Genomic DNA, 6,000 nt, shown 5'->3' with positions numbered 1-6,000 from the left:
ACTAGAGTTAAACTATAACATCTATAATAAGGAGTTATTAGGTATAGTTATAGTACTAAAGAAATAAAAAGTATTTTTATAATGTATAGAGAAACTATTTATAGTTAAGATAGATTATAAGAACTTAACAGAATTCCTAATAACAAAGAAACTTAATTAAAGATAGGTTAGATAGGTAGAGATGCTTATAAAATACTATTTTAAGATTTAATATACTAAGGGTATAGATAATATATAAGTAGATGCTCTAAGTTAAAAAGCTAAACTATAGAACAATAAAAAGCCATTAGGGGCTTTACTATAAAAAGATATAGATAGACTAATTAGGTATAATTATCTAAAAATTATAGTAACTTAAGGGGAACTAGAACGAGTTTATAAGTTACTAAAAAGCTTTTAGGTAAAAAGAATTTTAAAAGTATAGCTAGAAGATCTATAGATAAATATATATAAAAATTAAGAGGTAAAGTATATCCTAAAAAGCATAGCAGAATACTTTATAGAGGATTTCTATAAGGGAATAACTTAAGGACACAATAGAGCTATAGGCTTAGTATTAAGATTCTAAGAGGAGTATATTATTAATAGAATTTAAAAATTAGCGCGAAAAATTACTAAAGAATATCTAGATTACTAAAGAAATAAATTAATAAGGTATAAGCTATATAGAGGGCTATAACCTATTAAAATACTAGAGAGACTATAGGAGGTTATATTATAGGACTTTATTATTAAGTTATTAAAGTTAAGAGACCCTATTACCGGATAAAATTATAATATAATCTTAGTAATAGTAAATAAGCTTATAAAGTAGGGATACTTTATAGCATATATAAAAAAAATATTAATAGAAAATATCGCTAGAATCTATATTAAAGAAGTATTTATAAAATATAGAGTACTAAGTAAAATTATATTAAATAAAGATCTAAGATTTATAGTAGTATTTTAGGAGGTATTCTTAGCGGAATAAGGAGTTAGAGTAGTAACTTTTACTATCTATTACCTATAGATAGATGGTTAAATAGAAAGGATAAACTAGACACTAAAGCAGTATCTAAAGTACTATATTAATTATATATAGAATAANTAGGTATTATTATTACTAGTTATATAGTTTATATATAATATAACGCCATAAAAAGGGATAGGTATATTACTATTTAAGGCAAATTACGGATATAAGCTAAGAATATTGTTATTATTATAGCAAATAAAGAAAATAAGTAGTATAGCTAAAGAAAGAATAAAGATATTAATAAATCTTTATATAGACTTTATAGAATTAATAAAAATTATATAATAGAGAATAAAAAAGTACTATAATGCTAAGAGATCTAAGGGGCTAGATCTTAAGGAAGGAGATAAAGTATAGCTACTATATAAGAATTTTAAGAATTAATAACTAAGTGTAATGAAACCTTGTAGTAGGAACTACAATAGGCTTATTATTAGGCTAGGTATATAGGTAATGCAAATTAAAGTTAATAACGTAATAATAACTGGTGGAGTAGTTACCTAATAGATTAATTTTAATTATATTCTAAGAATTACTATAAAGAAGGAACTATCTAGGTAGGGACTAAGGGTCCTTAAATATATAACCGTACTCTTATAAAATCCTTCTTATATATAATATATATCTTATATATAAGGTATATAAGTTCCTTTTGTTCCTCTTATTTAATACGTAGTATATTATATAACCTTAGCTACTATTCCTTATTATATAGTTCTACCAGCTCTATTCTAAACTATACCTAAATTAACTAACTAGCTTCTTCCGACTCTTCTCTAAATAGTTATAATATTATACTTAAAGCGTCCGTAATACTATTTCCCTTCTCTTTATTTTTGGTTTTAAAGATTTCTAATATCTTTAAGTTATTTACTAGAGGTATAATATCCGTTTAATTAATCTGGTTAATATCGTTACTTATTATACCTAAAGTAATTTCTTCTTTATACGCCTAACGTCGTGCTTATACTATTACTGCAATATTATCTCTTAGTAAGATTATACTATCTTTATATTCTCGCTATTTAAAAGAGGGGTTAGTTTATATTATATTAGTAAACCCATCTTTATAACAACTGTTCTTTTACTTAAAGTGCACTAAAGTAAATATTTATTTATTCTATAATGTTTACTTTACCTCTAATACTAAATATACGCAACCTATTACTTTTAATAGTCGTCTAGTTCCCTAATTAATTTGTCTTAGGGTTTTATATTTAATCTACTACTACGCGGCTAGATAGTAAACTATCTTAAGCCCTTATTAAGTTAAAATGTTCTTAGAATGCGGAACAGAAGGCCTTAAATACTCATATCGCGGCATCTGCTTATTTACTTCGTCTTAAGAAGGTTTATAAAAAGTTCCGTTTTAAGAAGTAAAAGCTTATAAAATAGGGTCTATAAAAACTTAGTAATATAAAAACGGATTCTCTTTTAATAGAGAAGGAAATAGATTTAAGTAGTTTAACAACTGCTCTTCTTAGGTCCCCCTTAGGTAACTTATTCTTTAGTAATCCTTTTTTATTAATACTACCTAACTTAATTTCTTCTAATACTCCTATACCTTTCCTATAGCGTTCTTTAGGTTCTCTAGTAGCTCCTAAGTAGTTTTAGTATAGCCTATTTACTTAACCTTATACTATATTTTATTATTAACATCCTTATAACTAATAATCTTTAAAACTTACTATTTATCTTCTTCTTATCCTCTATATATATCTGCTTTATAAACTAGTAGCTTAATATTCCTATATACTAGCTCTAGTATTATAATATACTATATAGGGTAGATCTTTATTTTAGCTAGTAGGTTTAATTTAAACGTAACTAGTAAAATCCTTTATATAATTTTAAAAGGCCCTAGTCTAACATAGTTTAACTTCTTACTTAGCCGTTAACTTTTAAAATTTTTATATAGTAGCTATACTTTATCTCCCTCCTTAAGATCTAGTCCCTTAGATCTCTTAGTATTATAGTACTTTTTTATTCTTTCTTATACTTTTGTTATTAATTCCATAAAGTTTATATAAAGATTTATTAACGTCTTTATTCTTTTTTTAGCTATACTACTTGTTTTTTTTACTTATTATAGTAATAATAATATTCTTAGCTTATATTTATAATTTGCCTTAAATAGTAATATACCTATTCCTTCTTATAGTGTTATATTGTATATAAAATATATAACTAATAATAGCGATACCTAATTATTTTATGCGTAATTAATATAATGCCTTAGATACTATTCTATGTTTAATTTAATCTTTCTATCTAACCGTCTATCTGCGGATAATATGCGGTAAAAATTATTGCTCTAACTCCTTATTCCGCTAAGAATACCTCCTAAAATACTACTATAAATCTTACCTAGTACTCTATATTTTATAAATACTTCCTTAATATAGATTCTAGTAATATCTTCTACTAATATTTCTTCTATATATGCTATAAAGTATCCCTACTCTATAAGCTTATCTATTATTACTAAGATTATATTATAATCTTATCCGGTAATAAGATCTCTTAACTTTAATAACTTAATAATAAAGTCCTATAATATAACCTCCTATAGTCTCTCTAGTATTTTAAATAGGTTATAGCCCTCTATATAGCTTATGCCTTATTAATTTATTTCTTTAATAATTTAGATATTCCTTTATAACTTTCTATACTAAGCCCTAGATTTTATTAATAATATATTTCTCCTAAAGTCTTAATACTAAGCCTATAGCGCTATTATATTCTTAAGTTAATCCTTTATAGAATTCTTCTATAAATTACTCTGCTATGCTTTTTAGGATATACTTTATTTCTTAATTTTTATATATATCTATCTATAGATCTTTTAGCTATGCTTTTAAAATTCTTTATACCTAAAAGCTTCCTAATAACTTATAAACTCTCTTTAGTTCTTCCTAAATTACTATAATTTTTAGATAATTATACCTAATTAATCTATCTATATCTTTTTGCAGTAAAGCCCCTAATAGCTTTTTGTCGTTCTATAGTTTAGCTTTTTAACTTAGAGTATCTGCCCTTATATTGTCTGTACCTTTAGTATATTAAATCTTAAAATAGTATTCTATAAGTATCTCTGCCTATTTAACCTATTTTTAGTTAAGTTCCTTTATTATTAGAAATCCTATTAGGTTTTTATAATCTATTTTAACTATAAATAGTTTCTCTATACCTTATAAGAATGCTTTTTATTTCTTTAGTACTATAACTATACCTAATAACTCCTTATTATAGATATTATAGTTTAACTCTAATAGTATTATCTTCCAACTATAGTATACTACTAGGTGCTATTTATCTTAATATCTTTATATAAAGTACGCCCCTAGTATATAGTTTAATATATTTGTTTTTATAACTATCTCTAGTCCTAGTTAATAGATCTTAAGAACTAGCTTCTAGGTAAACAACTTTTTAACTTTTTTAAATAATTTTTATTACTCCTTTTCTTATACCTATAGTTCTTCTTTCTTTATTAATTACGTAAATGGCTTAATATCCTTTAACTATTGCGCTATAAACCTTCTACAGTAATTATAAAACCCTAAAAATAATCTTAATTGCGTAATATTCTCTAGTTCTTACTAATTTACTATAGCCTTAATCTTTTTTAGATTTATGCTAAGTTAGCCTAGTTTAATAATAAATCTAATAAAATTGGTCTTCTTAGTAAAGAACTTATATTTCTTAATTGCTACTAGTATCTATTCTTCCTATAGTCTCTTTAAAACCTATTTAACGTATTCTCTATATTCTTCCTTAGTTATTAAGTAGATAATAATATTGTTAAGATATACTATAATAAATTTATCTAAGTATTCTCCTAATATATTACTAATACGTTTTTAAAACATCGCTAGTGCGTTTATAAGCCCGAATTATATAACTAATAGTTTATATAGTCCTTTCTTTAACCTAAAGACTGCTTTCTATTGTTGCCTTCCTTAATTCTAATCTAATAGTATACCTATCTTGTCTTAAATTTCGCTAATTAAGGGTAAAGGATACCTATCCTTTCTAGTAATGCTATTTAACTATCTATAGTTAATGCATAACCTTAGTTTTCTATTCTTCTTTAGTATAAATAGTACTGAATAACCTATTAATAACTATAATAGTCTAATATATCCCTTTTGTAAGTTTTCTTAGATAAACTCTTTAAGTGCTCTACCCTCTTCTTTAGTAAGCTTATAAATTAGAAAGAACCTTAGACTTATTCCTAGTTCTAATTCTATTTTATAATCCTATACTATATAATCTAACAGCTTTTTACTTTCTAGTAACTATAGTTTTTTGCTATACTTATAGTATCTCTTTAGTATATAACTTAGTCCTTTTTCTATTTCTTTATAGATTGCCCCTACTTAGTACTATACTAACTTAGCTTACTGTTACATTTTATAGTATTAAGTATCCCTAATATTAACCTAACCTATAATCTAATTAATCCTTAGATTATATTTCTATAACTAAGGCATCCCTAATACTACCTTATCCTATCTTAATAGTAGGATATTAAAAGATATCTTAATTCGTCTTCCTTTAATAGTTATCTAAATAGGTCCTATTTTAAGATTAATAATCCCTTCTCTATAGGCTATTAGATCTTCTAAAATTATAACTAATAGGTAAGGTTGCTCCTTCTATCTATAAGATAATCCTATTCTCTTAACTGCTGCTAGTAAAATATAGTTTTATATTACTCCACTATTTATTAGCGCTTTAAACTACTAATCTTATTATTTAACCTATAAATTTAGGTATTATCCTTAAATTCCTTTAAGGGTTTAAAGCTCTACTACTAATTCCCTCTAGTTTTATAGGCCTCTACTTTTCCTAACTATTAGNTACTTAATCCTATTATATTTAGCTTACTCTTTAGCTAATACCTAGTTTGCTTTTTGTCTTTAATATACTATAGATATATATTTTCTAGGCATTCCCACTACTATTGTCCATCTAAG

The sequence above is a fragment of the Cenococcum geophilum genome (genome assembly GCF_001692895.1).
Source record: "Cenococcum geophilum 1.58 unplaced genomic scaffold K441scaffold_58, whole genome shotgun sequence".
In the NCBI taxonomy this organism is placed as follows: Eukaryota; Fungi; Ascomycota; class Dothideomycetes; order Gloniales; family Gloniaceae; genus Cenococcum; species Cenococcum geophilum.
The sequence above is the reverse complement of the archived record's forward strand: the minus strand, read 5'-3'. Positions refer to the sequence as shown.